The sequence below is a fragment of the Myodes glareolus genome, chromosome 25 (genome assembly GCF_982192425.1).
Source record: "Myodes glareolus chromosome 25, mMyoGla1.1, whole genome shotgun sequence".
Taxonomy (NCBI): Eukaryota; Metazoa; Chordata; class Mammalia; order Rodentia; family Cricetidae; genus Myodes; species Myodes glareolus.
Window position 1 is genome coordinate 29,107,296 of NC_142050.1, and position 23,897 is coordinate 29,131,192.

General features: G+C 45.4%; 1 protein-coding gene across 10 annotated transcripts in view; it reads left to right on the forward strand.

Moving 5' to 3' along the window:
• LOC146889447 (uncharacterized) overlaps positions 1-23,897 on the forward strand; it is a 175,483-nt gene that overhangs the window by 7,908 nt on the left and 143,678 nt on the right. For 8 of the 10 annotated variants that reach the window (XR_015736706.1, XR_015736709.1, XR_015736710.1 and 5 more), the window contains exons 2-3: positions 1,474-1,555; positions 5,951-6,133. The gene's annotated coding sequence lies outside the window, so the exon portion shown is untranslated. The remainder of the gene's footprint in view (positions 1-1,473; positions 1,556-5,950; positions 6,134-23,897) is intronic. The other 2 variants (XM_087901890.1, XM_087901891.1) reach the window with 1 other exon arrangement.

Sequence of the window (23,897 nt, forward strand, 5' to 3'; positions counted from 1 at the left end):
AGCAACAGATAGATAGAAGACCCACCTACATCAAGGTACGAAAAGGTGACTGTGTCATGGATTAACTCTCAACAACCCCAAAGTTCAAATAGTCTTCGTCCTGAGCCCTGGTGTCTTCAAGAAGTTAGGATTTTTATATATTTTTGCATGCCGAGTGCCTTACACATGATAAATAGCTAGTAAACTTTTGTAAAGTGGGAGAAAGACAGGAATACCCAGATGGACAGACAGAGACTGTCAAATTTATGTTTGGATCTCAGGAGATAAATCAATCAGACTGAGGATAGAACTCAGGAGTAGAATTTACCTACCATGTAGAAAGCCCTGACTTTGCCTCTCAGCGCCACAAAATAAATTAGTAATTAAATAAATAAATAAGATTTAGTTGAGGTTCACCACAAGGAATCGTAGGAAACAGATAATCCTGTGCACTTTGTTTTACTTGTGACCCAACAGGCAGATTAATTACTCATGGGACCATACTCCTTTATATTAAGTGCCCTCTCAGAACACTGATAAGTAATTCCTGTGTCTGGGACATTTAAGTCGCTTTTGTATTTCTTTAGGTCCTAGACAATAAAAAGAACAGTTCGTTTTATTCCATTCATAGTCAGTGGATCTCATCTGGCAAATCCATTATGGGGTCGCTAAAGTTCCAGAAAGCACCATAGGCGCTCTTAGATGCAGCATCGGTTTCCTATCAGAGAAAGAGGACGCTAGGCAGGAAGACTGTCATCCTTATAGACATACCACAGGCGTCTCAGTCTGCCACTGTTTCATGTCCCTGCTACCAGAAAAGACTGTAGAGAAATCAACAGAGAAGAGGGGCGGCTTTCATTCTGAAAATGTGGGACTTGTTGACGGAAGAGTGTTCTTGGCACGGGGGGGGGGGGGGTGGGGGTGTACTCAATTGGAAGAGTATTTGTTTAGCTTGCACGAAGCACTGAGTTCAAACCTTAACATCACACAAAGCCAAAACAAACTGGAGCAGAGCACACTATAATACCAGCTCTTGGGAGACAGAGACAGTACAGTCAGATGTTCAGGGAGCTCTCAGTCAGCTGAGGCTATGTGAGAAGCTATCTTGGAGTGGGGGAGACATCCTTGAATTAGAAACTTTAGGAACTTGGGATTGAGGAGGTGCCTCTTTCTCTACAATGCCAAGCCTAAAAACCTGCCTACACTGGGCACTTTACAGCCAACTATAACTTCATCACCAGGGTACCTGGCACCCTCTTCTAGCCTATAAGAGCACCTGTACACATTAAATGTATTTCAAAATGAAATAAATCTTAAAAAAAGACAAAAACTTTAGAAACTAAAATAATAGAAGTAGCTTTGATATTAAAAGGCTTGTGACATCCTAGCGTTATTATGATCGGTGATTAGCAAACTTTCTCTACAAAGGATGAGATAGAAAAATATTTTAGGCTTCTCTTTCTCGGTTCCAAATACTTAATGCTGTCATTGCAGTGAGAAAGCAGCCGTCACAGACGCATGACCGGAGCTGAGTACGGAGTGCACGCCTGCAGTCCTGGCCCTCGACATTCCGGAGGTGAGTACGGCAGAAAGTCTCCAGGTCAGGACCGACCTAGGTCATATGGCAGGATGGCTGAAGAAGGAAAGACTGGAGAGAGGGAGCAAGGCAGGGAGGGGCTGTTGAATAAGCGTGGCCATGTTTCAGTGAAGCTATTTATGGGTGACAAAATTTGGATTTCATACAGTTCTCCCATGTCATGAGGTTTCAGTCCTCTTTTAATATTTTTCCAACCATTTTTTTAAAAATATGAAAACAATTCTCCGTTTATGGACCACACAGAAACAGGGTGTGGGCTGCATATGGGCGGCAATGGGGAGTAGTTTTGCAACCTCTGGTTTAGATAAGTGTGAACATCTTGTTATGAAAAAGCTGTCCAGATTTGGGCTCCCAAAAACAACAATTTGCTTCATCTCAATATCTCTTAACCTTGATTGTTCACTTCTCAAGTTTGCATGGACATACGCCTTGGGCTGTCGATCTGCGTCTGAGTTTCTCGGGGACAGAAGTGTCCCCCGGGAGCGGTCGTCTTTGCATGCTCCCATCTTCCACATAGTTAGTGTGCACACCAGTGACTGTTGGGGCATTTGAGCCAGCAGCGGACCCATGTGTGATCATGGTCCCATGATACTACGATGGGGTTGAAAACTTCTTGTTGCTCAGTGATAGCACAGCTTTCAGAACGCTGGGGCAGGACGCATTATCGACATGGGTAGGGTGATGCTGGCGCCAGTGAGCCTCCTACACGTCTGGCCACATAAGAGTCTACACTACAGCTGTGCACTTGATGGTTACTATAAAGGACCATGGCATGGGCTTATGTGCTTACTATGCTGTACTTTCGGTTACTTCTTTATTTCAGAGCATACTCCTACCAATAAATATGATTACTGTAAGATACTATGCCATTTATTGCAGCGTCAATCTCATATCTTTTTTTAATGCTTGATTTAATATAACTTTTTATTTATCGTGGCCCTGTGAGCAATAAACTTTTTTATAATTGTAGTGGTTTTTTTTTTCACTCTTGCAGGGGGGGAAGCACCACACAGCTCCCAAATAAATACTCGTGGAGGCTTATTCTTTCTTATAAATGCCCAGCCTTAGCTTGGCTAATTTCTATCCAGCTTTTCTTAACTTATCCTGTCTACCTTTTGCCTCTGGGCTTTTCCCTTTCTCTGTTTCTATGTATCTTTTCTTTCCTTCTTATTCTGTGTCCGGCTATGTAGCTGCATCACTGGACCCTGAAGTTCTCTTTCTCTCACTCCTAGATCTGGTTGCTTGATCTCCTTTATCAGATTTCTCAGCCCCGCCTATTCTTTCTCTTGCCTTGCTATTGGCCGTTCATCTCTTTATTAGGCCAGTCAGGTGGTTTAGATAGGCAAGGTAACGCAGCTTTACAGAGTTAAACAAATACAGCATGAAAGAACGCAACACATCTTTGCACCATTAAACAAATGTTCCACAGCATAAATGAATGTAACACATCTCAAAATAATATTCCACAATATATGTGTGTTATATATGTGTATATATAAGGCATAATATAATATATATCTGTATATGTGTGTATTATGCCTATTACATATGTATATATATGCCTAACACACACATACACATATATCTCAAGTAAACAATAGTCTATACAATATAGGTGTTTCTGGTTGCTTCCTGTTTAACAAATAACCAAACCACTCAAGCACATTTCTTGGATTGTGTCTCCATAATTAAATGACTCTTGATTGTATTTTATGTGATAAAGAATTTTTCCTAATTAACTTTATAAATACATAAAGCCAAGATAAAACAAGAGCTCTAATCAGTCTTGTGTGTGTGTGTGTGTGTGTGTGTGTGTGTGTGTGTGTGTGGCTTAGTTACTTTTCTATTGCTATGATGAGACACCATGGCCAAGACAACTTATAGAAGAAATAGTTTATTGGGGCTTGCAATTTCAGACAATCCAAAACCATCACGTCTGAGAGCATGGCATCAGGCAGGCAGGCCTCGCACTAGGGCGGTAGCTGAGAGGTGACATCCTGCAGGAGGCAGGGAAACAGCACTGGGGATGGCAACCTCAAAGTCTGCCCCAGTGACACACATCCTCCAACAAGACCACAAGTCTTGATCCTTCCAAAGCAGTTCTGCCAACTGCGAACCAAGTATTCAAATATATGAGCCATTCTCATCCAAACCACCACAGTGTGCTTGTGAGTGTGTGCAGATGTGTGAGAATGTTCCTGAATGTGTATGTAGGTATGTGCATGGGATTGCACATGCTTGTAGAGGCCAGAGGTCAACCTCGGGAGCCATCTAATATGAGTATTTTTTGGTTTTGTTGTTGCATTTCCAGCTTGGTTTTGTTGTTTGTTTGTTTTTCAAGACGGGGCTTTCCTGTAGCTTTGGAGCCTGTCCTGGAACTCCCTCTTGTAGACCAGGCTGGCCTTGAACTCACAGAGATCCGCCTGCCTCTGCCTCCTGAGTGAGTGCTGGGATTAAAGGTGTGTGCCACCACCTCCCAGCAGGGTTGGTTTTTTGTTTTGTTTTGTTTTGTTTTTGTTTTTGTTTTTGTTTTGAGACCAGGTCTCTCACTGGTACCTTGGGCTCACCAGCCAGCTCCACAGATCCATCTTTCTCTCCTTCCCAGTGATGGGGTAACAAACTTGCATCACTGTATATGGTCTGTTATATGGGTGTTAGGAATCACACTCAGGTCCTCATACTTGTACGCCAAACATTCTACCAACTAAACTATGTCCCCAGCTCCCACTGATCATATTGTGTGGTCATTTGGGTTTTTTGTTTGTTTGTTTTTTGAGATAGAGTCTCACTGTGTAGCTCTGGCTGCCTGAAATTCACTGTGTGGACCAGGCTGGCCTAGCACTCGTAGAGATCTGTTTGTCTCTGTCTCTCAAGCATTGAGATTAAGGGCATGCAGCACCACACCTGGCTCACTAATCACATTTTTTGATCATCATAATTAATGAGATGTTGGTAGTCTGCTTGTACATGGTGCTATGCTGGGTATGATGGAGACAAAAGAGGATAGAACATTGATGGGTAGAGAAGTAGCTACTTAGAAAATCTAGTGGCCGAAAAAAAAAAGATCAGTGAGAATTGCCTGGGTTTGTTGCTGTATAAATGCATAAAGTGTGTCTTTAGGAGCAACTGAAGGCAGCCAGGGGAGGGACAAGGTTGAGGTGTGAGCTCTTTTGCATCCCAGCTGTGCGACCTTGGGCTGATTATATACACCGTACAATTTCAGTTTCCTCATTTCAGACACGGGATATAATAATAACTACCTACGAAGGAGGCTGGGGATCAAATAAGTTAGTCTGCACCAATCTGCTACGCCCTGGGACACAGTGAGCAACTGATAAATTGCAGCCGTTGTTACAGGGGAGCAGGCCTGTACAGCTTATTCACAAGAAGCACAAACAGGCCAGGGCAGACTAACCTGGAAGCCACAGAGTCACAGACACATCTAGAAACCCACAAACCTGATAAGGAGCGTTTGGGTGAACATAAAAGCGGAAGTGATAGTGTCACAGGAGCATACAGTAAGGCATCTGGCCAGCTGTTGTCCCTAGCAACCAGCTGCTGGGCTGCCTGTGAAGCTCCACCTACCTACAGGCCTAGCTCCCCAGCGTCCACACTCCCGGCACTTAAATGTCAATTGTAACTGGGTATAAAGCACATGCTGCTTCCTTCCAGCCAGGGCATCTGAAGCTCAGACGCCTAAACGTTCCTCCTGTTATGCCCCCCACTAATTCTGGACTTCCACCCGAAGCTCTGCCCCTTCATCCTCTGGTCACTGGGTGTTGAATGCCAGTGTTCCCCTGATGGTATGCTTCCCTGGGCTCTCTAGCCTGTTCCACCATGGCTCAGATGCCTTGTTGGCCTTCCACAGGCGTCTGTATTCTACTGCTCGCACCCTACTGTGTTCTCCCCTGGGACCCATTCCAGGTGTCACACCCTCCCGGGTAACCCACTAGAATAAGGCTGGTCTACTTCATAGAAACAGCTTCCTGAGTTTTACCTTGATGTGGGACAACAGGACTTTCCCAGCCTGGCTTTCCTATCCCAGGCCTTTATATTTGCAACCCATGCCCTATGGAGGGCGTACCCCCAGCCCAGGGTTGGTGCCTGTCCTTTCTCCACTGGCTATGTATTACCAACAGTTTCTAGAATGACTTGTGAGCGTTTGGTAGCAACATCAGTAACGTTTTCCCAATACAGGTGACCACATTAGTGGTACTGGGGCACAACATAGGAGTAATAGCAAGCTTCAATTTATGTAGACTCAACTGACAATATCACTCTGCTGAAAAGCAAGTGTTAAATAAAGTTGGCACAACTGGGGTTTAAACTAATTCCTTATTGAAGAGGTGCTGTTCTATGCTTAATTCTAACCAGACAAGAAAAATGTGTTGGCGAAACAGAAGTGACAAACCGCTACTCCTGCACTCTTGAAATGGAACTAGCCAGAGAAGGCAGTTCCGGACTCACCGAACTGGCCGGGACAAGATTAAGAGAGCATGTGCAGAAGAACCTCTGGCTGGCCAAGAACTAGGAAAGAAAGTTCTAGAGGAGTACAAGGTCTGGAGAAGTATATTTCCATACAATTAATAATTCCAGGTTAATGAAAATGGAATAGTTAAAAGTAAAAAAAAATCAGGGTAGGTGCTTGTTCAAGGAGCAGTCCTGATCAGCTCCTAGTTTTAAAGGGTGTGTGCAAAGGCAGGAAAGGGAATTAGCGACAAGTTTGCTTTGTGTGAAACAGCCTACATCCTATGACCTCAGGTGGGTGTGAGGGACACAGCTCAGTTGGCAGGGTGCTCGCCTAGCCAGCACGAAACCCCGGGTTCACACTGAATCTGGTGATGCATGTCTGTCACCCCAGCTCTCTGGGAGTGCAGATAGGGAGGCTCAGAAGTTAAAACAAGTTTAAGACCAGACTGAGATACATGTGACCCTGTAACTGAGGAACCCCCAAAGAACCCCAGATGCCTGAAACCATGTAGATTCAGAAACCTTGAGTGTACTATGGTTATTCCTTGTGCATAGCTATAACAAAGTTTAACTTATAAATTAGGGACAGTAACTGACATAGCAATGTATTAGACAAGATTTTATTTAAAACATATACATTGTCTATTTTAGGACTGTTCTATTTGATATTTTGGGGATAACAGTTGGAAACATAACTGAGATCACAGGGGGAAAAAAACCAGATGAATGGAGCCAGTGTATAAATGGGCCATCTCCAAAAGCAGGCTTCAGACCTGTGAGAACAATGATGTGCAAGCAAAGGTCCACCGTCAGCTGGAGTCTGGGGAAAGGATTGAGGACAATGAATGGCTTTCTTGTTCGCATGGTGGAGTCAGACCCAGTGTCTTATGCACGCTAGCGAGAGTTCTGACCCTGAGCGGCAGGCATCCTCTGGCCATTTGTGTTGTTGATGTTCATAGTAAAGGATAATGGCGGAGGAGTCTGCTGCTGAATGGGGCAGACTAGAGTCATTGAGTGAAAACTGGCTCATTCAGTTCTAGCTCTTTCTAGATCCTAACATGTGGCTCTTTCCCTGATACATTCTCTTTCGTATTCTCACCCCCCAACACACACCTCTTTCTTTTTCTACTCAGGGTCTTGTGCTATGGAGCTGAATCTGACTGCGAACATATGTTTCCATGGCAGTACCCCCAGTTATTAGGGTTGCAGGGGTGAACCCTGTAGGTAGCCGGTTTGCTCCATTTTGGTTGGTCAGGTTCTCAGGTTGGAATTTTGAACCTCAAACTCAAAGCATTCCTTCCGCCGGGCCTGCCACTCGGCACTGGGGATTAGACTCAGACTCTTATTCATGGTAATCGTGTTCTCTGCCACTGACCTATTTATACCCCAGGCCACTTTAAAAATATGTCTGTGTGTGTGTGTGTGTGTGTGTGTGTGTGCATGTGCACATGTGTTTGTATGGAGGACAGATGTCAGCCTTAAGTGACAGCCACCTGACTTCTGAGACCTTGTCTCTTTGTCACCTAGGGTTCAGCTATTAGGTGAGGTTGGCTGGCCAGCAAGTAGTACCAGCGACCCACCTGTCTCTACGTCCTGCATATGGCACTGTGTCTGGCTTTTTAAAGACGTCGGTTCTGGGGATCAAATCTAGCTCTTCATGCTAGTTGGCAAGCACCTTACCAAGTGAACCATCTCCCCAGCCTGCTATGTTCCTAAATGCTGATTATAGTCTGACTAGGGGTGCTTCATGTTTAAGTCCTTTCTAAAGAGGCTAATATCGATGATTGCCTTGCACCCCCCTGCAGACTGGCTGTGGAAGAGGGGAGGTTTGAAGTCTTCCTTACCATCTAAGTCTGTCAGGATCAAAAGCTCCTGACAGATAAGGGGCCCACTTTGTGTTCTGAAAGTGGTAAGCTCTACCAGCGGCCCTCAGAATGTCAGAAAGAGTCAGACAGGAGTTTGGAGTCCACGTTGGGAAGGAAGTCGTCCTGTGAAGGATGAGGAGGCTATCAAATGAGCACTCCTGAGCCATTTGGAAAAGGAGCAAACAGTAGAGACATGACTGAAGTCAGAAAGCAGACTCCAGTCGAAAGTTCCCTGTGGTGATGAGATTTTGTTTGTGATCTGACAAATAAAGCTTGCCTGAAGATCAGAGTGCAGGGCTAGCCACACTAGTTAGCCATGGAGGCCAGGCAGTAGTGGTGCACACCTTTAATCCCAGCACCCCGGAGACAGAGGCAGATGGATCTCTGTGAGTTCAAGGCCACCCTGGGCTACAATGAGATTGAATCAATCGAAAAGAGAAACAGAACTCACACCTTTGATCCCAGCACTTGGAATCACAGGCCTTTAATCCCCGTACTAAGGAGGTGGAGTCAGGAGTGATATGGCTGGGCAGAGAGAGGAATAGAAAGCAGGAGGAGACAGGAGCTCAGGATTCAGTCTGTTTTGTAGAGATACCATTCAGCCTGAGGATTCTGTCTTGTAGAGACAGGATACCCCATTCAGTCTGAGGATTTTATAGAGGTAAGAACTAGAGACTGACTGCTCTGCTTCTTCGATCTTTCACCTTTCACCCCCTAATATCTGACTCCGAGTTTTTATTAAGACCCATTAGAAATTGTGCTACAATTCCCAAGACCTCCATGTCTTTTTTTTTAAAAAATCCCAAGACAGTGAAAAGGGACCATTGCAAGCCATGTCACTGTATGTGTGTGCCACAGAACAAGAGTGAATTGAGAGGGAATGTCTGCTGGAAAGGCCAGGCATGCATGAAGGGGCATTACCTCAGATGGGGTCTGACAATAGTGGCTTGCCCTCAGCAGGACACTTCAAACCACATCTAGCACGTTTGGAGTATGCTGTGCCCACTATAAACAGAATCAATTGGGTGGCTAACTTAGAACCCTGCTGTTCCAAGGTCCAAATTACTCAAAGAATGGTCTAAATAGAGAAGAAGGAAGGCAGAGGACAGAGACATCAGAATAAAGAATAAAGAGTTTGGAACCATTGGTTGTCTCGTCCGTCTTTGGAACCTAGGCTAGGAGAGGAATACAGACGTTTTGACCTTGATCGTTGAAGGAATTGTTCCTGCTGCGAATTATCAGACCTTTAGAAACCACGCTGTACCTAAGCGATTCACAGGCAACATGGCCTTCCAGGGGGAGGACACGTCTTTAGCTCTAGGGTCTGCAGTATTAATTTCTGAATGGGAAAACGCTTCAGTTTCTATTGCAAAAATGATCCAGAAATAAGGATACAAGCAGCCTTAGTCATCCTCTAAGTACGCCCGACCCCCACCTGAGTTGCCCCTTCCTTGTAGCCCCTGTAGAGTTCTGACTCCTCTTTCTCACCCAGAGGACAAATCATGTAGCCCAGGCTGAGCCAATCAGCAAAGGGCATCCCTTAGTAACTGATTTGGGTATGGACATGTGACCTAGGCTCCTCCCACCCAAGGGGTCAGGACTTTTGCTGAGAATGCTGAGCTGAGATGCTGTCCTGGATCTGAAAACAGAAGTGTGCAAGTCTGAAGAGTTTGAGGGCACCGTGGTGGGACCATGAGGGAGAGACTGTCCAGAACGGAACTGTCACCTGGGCCCGGGGGACAAAGGAGCTATGGGGTCCTGCAGACGCCTTCCCTGGCAGAGTGAGGGGTTTGCAGGTGTAAGACAGTGGGTTTGGCCCTCAGCACTTGTCAACTGACCAGTCAGTAAGTGGCCAGGCCCTTGTGCCTCCTAACACATCAGCAAGCGCTTCAAAGGCTGTGTAAGTGTGTGGCCAGAGTCCGGACACTGTGTGTTTAAAACCTTAGCGCATACAGTAAGGCGTGGGTGGCCCAAACCTGTAATCCAAGCTCCTGAGAGACTGGGGCCAGAAGATCCCAAGGTCAAGGCCAGCCCGAGTTCTACAGTTAAACCCTACCTGGACAAGAAAAAGGAAGAAGACCTAATACCAGCAACAGTGAAAACCCTCCTAATATGTATGAACCATTTAATGTTTAACATAAGATTTTTATTCTTAACACTTTCTCCAAAGAATATAATCAGACATGCTCACAAAATTTAATGTGGAATTATGTAAGGAGGCATTTTTTTGTAATATTTGGAGATGACCAAAGAGTCTAATATATACCATTGTGTGAATTGTAATATACTCCTATGAGTGTAGGCACACAGTAAAAAGCAGGTTTTGGAAGATGTCATGGCATTTCTAAATGTTATTTGGTTACATGTTATATATGTACACATGTTTTTCTTGAGGTACGGTCTCTCTATTTAAGCTCTGGCTGGCCTGGAACTTCCTATGTAGACCAGGCTGATCACAAACTCACAGATCCACTTGCCTCTGCCCCCTGAGTGCTGGGTAAAAGTGTGTACCATCAGCGTAGCCCGGCTTGGTTATTTATTTAAATGTCTTTTCTTGGGGGTGGGGAGTACCAGACTGGAGAGTTACACAGTACAATAAGTACGGTGACAATACCTTGGTAGCAAAATCAGTTAATTGTCTCTATGATTTCTGTCGATTCTAAACTACCTTAGTATTTTAAATCTTCCCGCAAGCTCTTACAATCAGAGAAAGAAAAGATTCGCCAAGGAGGAACTTACTATGAAATGAGAGCCCATGATGAATGAAGGAAGGGTACATTTAAATGAGATTTAAATTTCAATTTAAATGAAACATTCAAATTTAAATGAAATCCCAAGCTTCTGTTCCATATATGCTACAAAAAGAATTTCCAGCGATGAGTGTGTTGTGAGGAATTGCTGAGGGAAGTACCACATCCTGATTATGTAACTTTGCTTAAAAAAAAAAAATCTGGGTTTTTTTTTGTTGTTGTTGTTGTTGTTGTTTTCGTTTTGTTTTTAGTCAGGGGCATGCTACGTAGCCCAGGCAGGCCTCAAACTTAAGATACTTCTTCTGTCTCCCGCTTCTCAAGTGCTGAATTGACATACGTGTTCCATTAGGTCCTGCTAACTTTGCCAATAATTAAAAAAAGAGAAGTGAATTCCAGACCCTAATGACTGATAAGGTAACCACTTAGGAAAGGAAAGTTTAGTATCTACATGAAGCAGCAGGGGTTCATTGAAGTGAAGTACTGTGAAGTACTGTGATTTCCTCATCCCAAAGCGTCTTAAACCTCAAACCTCAAAATCCTCATTCCAGACCTCCAAGGAAGGCGGTGCCTTATCCCTTTGAGGCAGAAGCTGCAGGCCCTAGAGGTCAAGTGCTTGGCACGTGACCTCCTCCCTCCCTCCTAGTGACTGGCTTGCAGGCATATTTATCATACCTGACATTGCCGAGAGATTCCCGGCTGGACAGTGTGAAACATCAAGGAACACGATCGTACCATAGCATTAGATGAAGTGATTACACACAAAAAAACTGTGGATTAATAAAACCTGGTTGACCGAGGGGTTTCAAAGTGACGATAATAACAAGTGTGCTTACTGTGTGTGATGCTTTCGACCCATTACCCTCCGGGTGTTATCCCCATCTCCCAGGTGACACACCACAACTCAAGAGTGTCATGTGTACGCGCTCCTGGTTGTGTATTCATAAGCCTGGGAGCTGAGACCGAGACACAGAAAGTCTGAGCTGGGAACCCACAGCTGATACCTCAATGTGTCTTCATTTGGTCCTTGGCTCCAGTAACGGCTCCATTCATTTCTTTTACTAGGAGAAAGGTTTATTTAGCTGAGTAACAACCCAAAATGACACAAGGGGCTGGAAGAGAAGGAAAGCAAGAAACCCGGGCCACTGAGCACTTACACACACTTAACCACCCTGCTCTGGTTAGCGCCTCAGAACCACTCTACAGCATAAACAGATTAGGAGTATCTCCCCCACTCCCACCCCTCCTGTCCCACCCCACCTCCCGCTCACTCACAGGTGATTCAGTCCAAAAACACTGGACTGCTTAACAAAGCCAGGATTCAAATACTGATCTCCTGGACTCCCAAACCCTGGCTACTTTTGCTACTAACTAGCTAAATAAATGTGACAATATAGTATTTAGGGGGTGGGGAGTAAATGTTAGAATTGGTTTTAAAAATGTTAAATGTATAAAATGTAAGTTTTGTGTTCTTTTTCAACATTTAAAGTGCAGATAGAGCTATTGCTGGCTCTGACGGTGCGGTGCGTGCTGAGGCAGGAAAACTGCGGTGGAGACTAATGGGGGAGGGGCTATAGTGAGTTGCAGGCCAGCCTGGGCGACAGGGTGAGATTTTGGCTCAAACATAAACCGAACCTCAGATCTGAATTGCATAGGCAGCGTCCTCAAGCCAACAGCGCCGTCAGAACATCCCTGTGATCTTCAGTGAGTGTGACAGGAGGAACTATGTTCTGGACAGGGGAGATGCCCGCTTAGGTTTGGACACTGCTTACACCAGCTGGGGACAGTGGCACTGGAGTGCCAAGCTTTCAAAACCACTTTGACATGTAAGGCTATGGATATCTAGAGGAAGCAAGCCAGCTGGCGAGCATATACCTTAAACTGGGTTATTTCATAAATGTGGACTAGGTGAGAAAACCTGAGTGCCCATTGAAAACCTTCAGCTAGTAAGAACGATGCTATATGGAGGATCTCGTGTGTGTGTGTGTGTGTGTGTGTGTGTGTGTGTGTGTGTGTATAGTGCAAGGTTCGCGAGGAGAGACAGCTGTGGCTGGAAGGAGGCAGATGTGGGACAGGAAGTGAAAAGCCAAAATATTATCGCACCTTGTGTATTGCTTGGGAACTGTAAGTGCTGAGCCAAATACTTTAAACACAGCAAGCACTCAAGAAATATACACTGAGCTGAACTGGACTTGCCGGCGTGCAAAAACTCAAGGTTGGCTTGTGGCCAAAGGCTAGACAACAACCTGGTAAACTCAAGACTCCCCTCTTTCCTCCTGGCCCAGCTCCTGGTTCTCAGGATTCTGAAGCCTCCAAATTCTGGGAGAACCGGCAAGTACCACTGTGACACCTACTTTTATGCATGCTAGGCAAGCACTCTCCCAACTGAGCTAGATAAATCCAGCCCTGCATCCTGTGTTCTAATTACAAAGCCTTTTATAGTCTTCATCCTCCCCCACCCTCTAACCCCCAGAGCTTTGGATCTTTTTTTTTTCATGAAAGGTCACTTATGTCTCTATTGGAGACCCCTCTTGGCCCCTTTCCCATTCATCTCTCTAAGATCTCCTGTCCACATTCCTCACTTGGCTCTTTTTTTAACTACTATCTGCATTTTTTTTCCCCCTCCAAGACAGGGTTTTCCTGTAGCTTTGGAGCCTGTCCTGGAACTAGCTCTTATAGACCAGGCTGACCTCAAATTCACAGAAATCAGCCCGCCTTTGCCTCCTAAGTGCTGGGATTAAAGGTCCACGCGACCACCACCCAGCCGCTATCTGCATTCTTTTCTTCAGGGTTCTGGCTCACTGTGTGCCATCTGGGCTGTCTCATGGATTATGGTGATGTACCTGAACCCTTACATTCATGCAGTACTCAGCCTTTGTCTGCAGACTTGTTCATTCATACAGGGCATCTTGCAGTCACTCCAAGCTTGATTACTAATAGTCCCTTCCACACTTGCTCCCCTTCCCAAGGTTTTTTTTTTTTTAATTGATATTTATTGAGCTCTACGTTTTTCTCTGCTCCCCTCCCTGCCTCTCCCTTCCCCTCTTCAACCCTTCCCCAAGGTCCCCATGCTCCTAATTTACTCAGGAGATTCTGTCTTTTTCTACTTTCTACTTCCAATGTAGATTAGATCTATTTAAGTCTCTCGTAGTGTCCTTGTTGTCTAAGTTCTCTGGGATTGTGGTTTGTAGGCTGGCTTTCTTTGCTTTATGTTTAAAAACCACCTATGAGTGAGTACATGTGATAATTGTCTTTCTGTGTCTGGGTTACCTCACTCAAAATAATGTTTTCTAGCTCCATCTATTTTCCTGCAAAATTCAATTTGTCGTTATTTCTTTCTGCTGTGTAGTTAGTACTCCATTGTGTAAATGTACCACATTTTCCTTATCCATTCTTCAGTCAAGGGGCATTTAGGTTGTTTCCAGGTTCTGGCTATGACAAACAATGCTGCTGTGAACATAGTTGAGCACATGTCCTTGTGGCATGATTGAGCATCCTTTGGATATATACCCAAAAGTGGTATTACTGGGTCTTGAGGAAGGTTGTTTCCTAATTTTCTGAGAAATTACCACACTGACATCCAAAGGGGTTGTATCATCTTGCATTCCCACCAGCAATGCAGAAGTGTTCCCTTTTCCCCACAACCTCTCCAGTATAAGTTGTCATCAGTGTTTTTGATCTTTGTTATAGATGTAAGATGGAATCTCAGAGTTGTTTTGATTTCATTTCTCTGATGACTAATGATGTTGAACATTTCCTTAAGTGTCTTACAGTCAGTTTAGATTCCTCTGTTGAGAGTTCTCTGTTTAGGTCTGTACTCCATTTTTTTATTGGATTGTGTGATCTTTTGGTGTCCAGTTTCATGGATGGGATCCCACCTAGGTAAGAGTTCTACCCCCTAGGCAATGTCTCCAGCCCCTGATATATGGTATCTAAAGCAGTGACACCAGTTATGGTGACTCATGAATATAATTTCGGGAGGCGAATACAAGAGAATTGACATAAGTTTGAGGCTAGCCCGGGCTACATTGTGAGTTACAGGCTAACTTTGACTGCAGAGTAATGCCTTTCTCAGGAAAGGAAACGAACATGTGCAGTGTGTGGGGGTGGGGGAGAAGAAGAGGAAAGGAGGAGGACAGAAGTAGATCAGAGTGAGGCTTGAGAGAGAGAGAGAGAGAGAGAGAGAGGGAGAGAGGGAGAGAGAGGAAGAAGGAGGAGGAGGGAGGAAGGGAGGGAGGAAGGCAAGGAGGGAGGGAGGGAGGGAGGGAGGGAGGGAGGGAGGGAGGGAGGGAGGGAGGGAACCAAGGAAGGAAGGAACCAGAGTGAGATCTTGTCTCAGAAAGAAAAAAAAAATTATGCGAGAGGAGAAGAAGGAAAGGAAGAAAAGAAGCAAACAAGCGGTGGTCCTTGTGGCAGTCATACAGGGACAAGTTCAAAGTGACTTCCCACACAGAGATTGAGGCACAGCCATTGACACGGGAAGGAGGGCAGGGCTATGTGGAAGGCAGGCAAGTGTAGATTGTGTTTCCGTAAGAGGACATGACCATGGATCCCTTGATCTACCCTCTTCCAAGAGTCTGCTCGGAAGGTGGGGTGATCGAGAGTTGGCCTTGGACCTGACTTCCCAGCTGAGATGCTCCGTGTTCTCAGCGGTGCAATCAGGACGGACCGTGCATTCGGTTAGCTGGAAGAGAGGAAAGAGATGCTTGCCAAAAATGAGTGGCAGTTGGGCAAAGGAGAACGCTGCTTTATAAACTGGTCAGGAGCTGATAGGTCTGTGAGGTTCTTTGGGACCAGGAAGTGACTCAACATGCAAACTTTTCCTCGAACGATAGTGGCATCCAGAGTTGGAGTTCAGAGCTTCAGTCCCGGAAGCCCCTGTATGACTTCTTCTCTGAGTAGACCGTTTTCTCCCCTGACAGGTTCACTCCGGCCTGCTTGGGGAGGAGTCATGGCAGCAGGCATATAGGATAGGGTTTTCAGAAACTACTGCTAACACTCCTTGCTAGTATGTGGGGTGGCTGCTGAGGCCTACCAGACTGGCCCTCAGTGTTTTCGGGACAGGGCAGCACTAGTTTGAGCATTGCTGAAGCCGTCGGCAGGAAAGCCTGCTCTGCCCAACTGGATGTATTTGAAGGAGCTATACTTGGAAATATTGCAATATAAAAGTATTAATTCAGTAATGGTTAAGCAACTCCCTAGATTTGATGACTATCTGGGCTTGGTTGTTATTCCCTAGACTTTAGCCGTTGTGAACTCGGGAGAAGACAAACCTCGAGAGGACCGTGTTGGTGCTGATTTTCTGCTCCTCTTTGTGTGATAGCCCATACGGAATCTAAGCTCCCTGGGGGACTATGGGTACAGATATAGAATACACAGAATGCGTTCTACATAGATGACTATGAATTAGACATTTCCCTTTATAGAGTCATTGATGTATTCATCTAGGGCCTGTGCAGTGACTGGCTGCAGACTCTCCTGATCCACAATCTCCGTAGTCTCTGGCTGTGTTCGTTGTCTCTGCCTTACTTGTCTGTGCCTTTGCACACCATGTTCCCTGTACCAGGAACAACCGTAGCCTCTTCCTGGAATGATCAGCTCCGGGAGGAGGCCGTCTTCACCCACTCTGCCAGCCAGATCCCCGCTCTGTGCTCCCAAAACTGCAGCTCCAGTTCCACCCCCACTGCGGTACGCAGCAGTTGTGGAATCTTCCCACACTCGCCTTGGCTCGGGCGTTTCTTGGAGTCTATGATCTTATACCTGTTTTTGTCCTTTGCATTTAGAAGAGCGTTTCTGTGCTCTGAGCCACCAAGTGCGTTCAGTGTGACTGAGTAAGTGAGAGAATGAATTAATACACGCAAGGTTAGGAAACTAGTACCCCTCAGATGGAAACTAATAAGAAGAGGTAACACCAGTTGGGGTGTGGGGTGATGCATGCCTGTAACCCCAGGATCGGGAGTTCAAGAGGGTCCTTTGTCCCATACTAAGTTTTAAGACTCGCCTCCTCTACTTGAGAGTTCGTCTGAAAAAAAGAAAAAAAAATCGACAATTTTACATCTGTGCAAAATTTGAACAATACAATGGAACTTCCAAAATTCAATCAGGATGACATGCTCATTGGCACAGAACACACACCTCTGTGCGGGGGTGATACAGTTCACACAGTGTGGAGTCAGGGGAAGCCTGGGCTCCGGAAGAGCAGAGCTGGGTGGTGAAGAAACGGAAGAGTGTAGAGCTGAGTTTGTGCAAGAGAGTTGATCTATCTGAGGAACCCGGAAGTGTTTTGGTCCATATTATTTAAGCAAGGTATTTTCAATTTTAATATTTAAGAATGGAGTGGTGGCGCACACCTTTCATCCCAGCACTCGGGAGGCAGAGGCAGGCGGATCTCTGTGAGTTCAAGGCCAGCCTGGTCTACAAGAGCTAGTTCCAGGACAGGCTTCAAAGCCACAGAGAAATCCTGTCTCAAAAAACCAAAAAACAAAAAAAAAAAAAAAAAAAAGAAAAAAGAAAGAAAGAAAGAAAGAAAGAAAGAAAGAAAAATTGGAATAAACATCTCTAAACATGTTGATTTAAGGTAGTAAAAACATGAAGAGTAAAACCCTCCAGGACCCCTTCAAAGTGAAGTTCCATTGAGCCAGCCCTGTCCCTCCAATCACCCTGGGTTTCTTTTATGCCCTTTTTAATGTTTACATTATAAAAGTATTGTCAGGGTACTTTAGAGTCTCCAGATGGTTTGGTATCTTCTCGTAAGATAAGCATTATACACGAATGAGGTATTATTATTTAGTTTTTCCTTGTTGGGCCTATTAAATGAGAATTAGATGAAATGTCTGTTTTAAGCAATAGCCAGCAGGTAAATGATTATTGACTTGAATAAAATGAGATTAAGAAGAAATCTCTGGCTGTAACTGTAACTCAGCCTGCCTGTGACTACGGGTTGGTGTGTGCTGTTTGCACTGTTTTTTCTCCTCTGCGCTCCAGTCAGGAGCTGGAGGCAGATAAGCCTTTTGGTTTAGGTCTTGCATGTGTTTCGGAGAACCCAGGATCACCCGGAAGGGTGAAGCTTTGGGAATAGCCTTCCCACAGGGGAGGTCACTCCGCTGGTTTTCTTGTGGATTTTGGGCCTAAGTAAACTATCACGCTTCTGTTTCCCCTTCGGGCTACCTGATCCGTGTGGTGGTGGTCTCTGGCTCGTTATCCTTGGTGCCTGGGTGCATGGCTGAGAAGCTCCAGGCCACAGCTTTCCTGTGATCTTGGAATTCCTGATTGTGGTAGCGGGAGAAGGGGTTACAGAAATCCTGCTTATGGAGGGCAGATGTAAACCTTGCTTCCTATTGTTGAAGGTGGGCTGGTGAGCAAAGGCACCCTGCCGTGCAAGCCTATTGGTTCCTGGGACCCAGGCTAAGAAGGAATTAGAAAACTGACCTCATATCTTGGGAGCCTGAGAACACAAACAGAGCCAGAGAGGATGCGGAGTAACTGAGCTGATGGGGAAGTGCACATCTGTGCAGCACAGGTGTACCTGCCTTGGGGTGTGTGTGTGTGTGTGTGTGTGCGCGCGCGCGCGTGTGTGTATGTGTGGAGAGAGAGAGAAAGAGACAGAGAGAGAGAGACAGAGAGAGTATGGCAATGCTTCTTTGGTCCCTTCTCTTGCAGTGCTTCCCACCCCTTCCCCTTATCAAACCCTTTATTGTGTCTGTCCCCTAGGACCAGGCTCACCTTCACTCCCCAGGACCAACCTTCAGCCGTGCTTGCCGACGTGGTCATCTGTTTTCCACCTGACCCGTTCATTTTGGCTGCTGGATTTTGCTTTCAGAGAGGCTCCCCGCTTGCATAGCTGCTTGGCCAGCTGTGGGGCCAGCTGCCTGTTCCAGATTCCAAGGTGACCAAGCTCCTCCCCTCCTTCTCGACTGCTTCCACCATATCAACAACAATAGGGGACAGGAAGTGAGGGTGAGGAGCAGATCTGTCCCAGTCGAGATGTTTCTGTCACGGGCAGCCCGAGAACTCAGATGAGCCTTCGTCCATCACAGTGGGCCTTGGTCCAGGAAGCCTGTGTGGACCTTTGAGACCTAGACAAAGAATACACGTGGCGGATTTGGTTTGCTCTACAGCCTTAACCAAGTCCAACATTAGTCGGTAGATTACTCTTGACTTGTTAGCTTTGTGTCCCCGATGCCCTGCTGTGAATCAGCTGTTGCTAAGGTCAAGGAGGTTGGGAATCCCTTTTCAATAGCCTTTATGAGGGCCCTGTTCCCCACTTTCGGGGAGGAAGTCTAAGGATATGGTGTGGCTTCTTCCACCGTCAGAGCAAACTTCTGAAATGGTTGGCTACATGCTTTGCTACTGTTCATATCTCCGTTCACAGGGAGCTGGTTTTAGCCAAACTGGTCCTGAATTCCTGGTACATCTGTGGGATGCTTGGTCTTTCATCTTTGATCTCTAAGCAGTCCTTCCCCAGCCTACTTGCTGTAATGTGTTACCCTTGACATCCCTCCCCTTGATTCGGTGGACATGCCTTCTTCCTGTTTGGGGGAAACCCTTTCTCTAGCCAGGCTTTCAGCTTTGCTATTCTTCTGGAGTCTTTACTTGGCCTTTTTCCTTTTCCCAACACATCCTCCTCCCAGGCTGTCTCGTTCACCCCTGTGGATCCGCTTGTCCTGTGTTGTATTAGTCTGCTCCATTGCTGTGATAAAACCCTGATGAAGAACAACCTGAGGAGGAAAGGGTTTATTTCAGTTTACCTGTCCCATCCTTCTTCTGTCTTGCTCAGCTGCCCTTTGTATACAGCCGAGGCCCAGCTGACTAGGGAAGGCATTGCCCATAGTGGACTGGACCCTGCGATATCAATTAGCAATCAAGAAACTGACCTAAAGACACATCAAGACCCAATCGAATGGAGGCAGTTCTTCAGTTGAGTGAGTTCCCTGTTCTAAGTATATCTAGGTTTGTGTCAAGTTGACGAAATTAACCAGCAAAGTTGGGCTGATGATTTCTAAACCTATTTCATTCAGTTTCTAGATCCAGCCGCCTGTCTCTGCTCTGTGAATATCCACAGGCACCAGAAGCATGGCCAAGGCATGTGTCTCTGCCTCCCCTGCGGCTTCTCTATCTTGTCTTCATATTTTTGTTCTCTTAATGGATGACATCATAATTCACCCTGTATACATCCCAGTCTTGACAGCTGCCTCTATGAAATGCCAACATATGATGTACCACACTCTTCAGTAGATTCTGTGTACCTCAATTCCAAGCTTTCCTGGTCTCTTACTTGCATTTGTTTAACATTTAGTGTTACTTACCTGTCTTCCTTTTTAAAAAATTGCCAATCTGTCTATAGTCATTTTTCTCTTTGATGTGACCAGAAGGGACTCCGCCCATCACAGCAGGGACAGCAAGGCGGTGGGACTGTGAGGAATTAACTGGCCACATTATGTTCCCAGTCATGGGACAGGGATGAAGGCTGGTGCTCGGGCACTTCTCCGTTTATTCAGTTCAGGATCCCATCCCATGGAATGGTGCCATCTCAATTCAGAGTACCTCTTCCCTGCTCAGCTAACCTCTCCGGAAACACCATCATAAGATGCACCCAGAGGTGTGTTTCCATGGTGATTCTAAATCCAGTCAAGGTGACCCAAGATTAACTGCCACACGAACCTCTAGAATGTATGCTTCAGGGGGGTAGAGGGTTTGTCTTGTTTAGCACAACATGCTCAGTGTTTGAAGCGGTATATGGACGACACGTGCCACGACCTCCTGATTCAATGATATCTTTAAGGATTCTTGCTTCTTGTTTTCTTATTTTTTATTTTTTTGCTTTGTTTTGTTTTTAAGGTACTGAAATGTGCACAGGTTTCTGGGGGATCTAACACAGGCCTGGTATAAATCCATGTTCCCTTGACATTTTTTTTTTATTGATGACTAAGACGATACCATTGATGGCATGCTAAGCAGCTTGGCAGATGGCGTACAAGTAGAGGGTTAGTAACAATGGACACAGTCAGGATCCCCTCTACCCCAGTGCTGACGGATTGCAGGAGTGAATCATCTGGCAATATGAAGTTAATGGCTACAAATAACAAGTCCTCAAAGATCCCGGAATCCAATTAAACAGGTACAGAGTGGGCGCGCGATGACTTGCCAACACACACGTCAGGAAGATTTAGAGCCTCCTGTTGATTGTAGATGGTGAGTCAACACCGTGTGATGTCCCCTTCGGGGAAAAAAAAAATCCAATCTCCTGTATTAAATAGCAATCGAGCCTTTGAGAGTGGAGCTGGCTCTCTAGTGTTCGCCGGGGATCAGACCACATTTGCTCTGTTTGATGAATTCTGGGCTCAGACAGAGATATTGACAGACAGAGAAGATCATCTAAGAAGAAAACAAAAGGATAATAAAGGCTCTGGTAAACAGCGTTGTTCAGAAACGCAGAAAGAATCCAAGGCCATGCGGGAGCGCGTGGGTGGGTGTGTCGAGCGGCACAGACAACCATCTTCTAAATTCTGAACTTTGAGAGGGTGTCCTAGGCTGGAGAGATTAAATTTCTTCTGGGCAATCTTAATGTCAGATTGAGCTCCAGGGAAGAAGTTATAAGCTTGTGCATCTCAGCACCTTAGGGATTGATCAGGAGTCAGATCTGCTGAGTCATCCAGTGAACAACTACAGATTCCCTGGCTTTGGTAGGCGCTCCATGAAATCATTATTCTTTCTTTCTTTATTGGTTTTTATTAACAGAAAAGAAGAAAGGAATACAAGCGTCTGAAACGGCTTATCAGTATGTTTCACAGGAAGAAAAACGAGCTAGCCGGGTAGTCTTCTAATGGCAAGAGGCAGATGTGACGATCCCTTGCTCGATTATTTCAGGCGTTTAAATAAGTATTTGTTGAGTATCTGTCCCGGGCCAGGCGCATCCAGTGTGTTGGGGAGGCAGAGGTGGTTTGGAGGGGAAGCTGTTAACAGTGTGGAGGTGGGGTGGTGTAGAGGTGGACAGAGAAGTCGAGCTTCATGATACAATGTTACAAGTGCTGTGACTTTTCACAAAGAGAAGACTGAGGCGTGAGCCTGAAATAACTTTCCTAGAGTAACAAACCTTCCAGGTGGATAACCTGTTCCTGTCTGTGCAATGTGCAATGGACATTAGCAGACACACTTGCCTGAAGCACTAAACTGTCTTTACCAGCGCGCGCATGCGCGTGCGCACACACACACACACACACACACACACACACACACACACACACACACATACTGTCAAGAACTGGAGTCCACAAAACTGGACTCTGAGTCCAAGTTCAGTTTTTTTTTTTCACATGACCTTGTTCCTTGGCAGATGTTACATCCAAATGAGGAGAAAGGGCCACGTAGGTACAAACAGGGTAATAGAGCTCTTGTATCTGTGGTGTTTGGGAACAGCATGGAGACATCTAGACTGCGCTTTAACACATTCACCAAACTGGTGCAGACCTTCTTTATTTCAAGTATCCAGAACTTTTAACGACAGTGAGGGGTCAGCCTCTTGCCTGGGCTGTGGGCCTGCGGTCGGGGCAGGGCAGCGGGAGATACGAGATACAGGCTGCAAATGCTAGAAACCAGACACCGAACCTTCCTCCCTTGAAGCCTTCTGAGATACAACTTAAATTCTTTCTAGAAAGAAGAGGATAAAATGTAAAGGTTTGAATAAAACTAGTTACATTGAATACCTTGTAAATTAGCAGAGGAGGAATAGAGCACATAATTGCTTAAATTATCCCAACCTTCTTACACTGAAAAATAGTTCAATCCAATATTCTTGGGCCGCCTAATTGAGTTGGGCTGGATCTGCGGCAGATCTGACTGAGAGAGAATGGGCTATTAAATGAATGAAGTAGATGACCCCTTCCCCGATAATTACCACTTATGCTAATGCAGGCTTGACCTATGTGATCAAAGCAATTGTGATTGTAAGCTACCCATCTCCTGTAATTTTTGGAGATTTGGTAATTTTGAAATGGGCTGCAGGCTGCAGTTGGCGGTCCACAGTGGGCGGTGGAGCTGCTAAAGGTCTGCATTCTTTTCTTCCCAGGGGGCGGGGCTTGGGGGGGGTCTGCTTGTCTCCAGGGCTTTGGTTCCTCTTGTCAAGTGTGGCGACCTCGTAGATTCAAACGGTGTCTTAGCCTTTGGTGGAGATCTGTCTTCTTGGCTTCCAGTCCCTGGAAGCGTTGGTTTGGCTGGTGGCGAGAGAGTTTAATCATGCTTTATTTTGGTTGTTCCTGTTACTTTGTAATGCCCTCCCGTTTAAGTCTGCTTTCGAAGTGTCACTTGACCTGTCTTTGCTTCTGCACAGATCCTCCTGTTAGATCTCTCCTGCAACCTCACAGCGTCGCTTGGCTATGGGATGCACAGTAGGTGCTCCATAGGATACCACTGTGATGTTAGTAGCCAGGATCAGGGGTCCATTTGGGAAATTAGGCTTAAATATTCCATTGCGTTTAGTGTTTCAATAAATTATTTTTAATTGCAAAGGAGCTGTGTTCTTGTAAACATATTTTTTTCCCATTTTATCACTCCGTCAGTAAAACTTGGAAAATTATTTTCTAGAATATTCCATTCTTTAAACATGAAAGTAAATTGCTTTAGAGAGACTGCATTCCAAGCAAATAGTTTTTCATAAAGCCAAGAGTAAATGAATAGACTGGGCTCTCCTGGCAGTTTGGGATGCATGTCTAATTAGAGTTCCCAGTATTTCAAACCTATACTTTGCTAAAGTTGAGGTTTTTAATTCCAAATGTTGAGCCCACTGGGTTGGAACAAGTGACCCTTGCTGGGAAGATGTCAAAATTTAACTTTCTTGGGTTGACTTGTAGTCTGTCACCAACTCAAAAATGTTGTCTTTTCCCAGATTTAAAGATGCCTGGGCTTCCTTTAATTTTATTAAGGTCCAGGCTGAAGGGGAGTGGTTGTCTCCTCAGTGGTGCAGATGCTGGGGTCTGTTTGCAGACTCCCATCTCCACACCAGTCAACATCGTGTCCATTCTCGGAGGGGTGGGGAGCCCCAGGAAGAGATCAGTCATACAAGAGACTTGATATCCTGTCCAGCTCAAGGCTGGGTCCTAGACACTAAGAACAATGGCAGACATTGTCAGTTGTCATTGCTCACGGCTTGAAGCTGATCATCTCACACTTGGAATAACTAGATTATTATGAGACTCTGAACAAGAATTTATTTATTTATTTATTTATTTATTTATTGATGTTTGT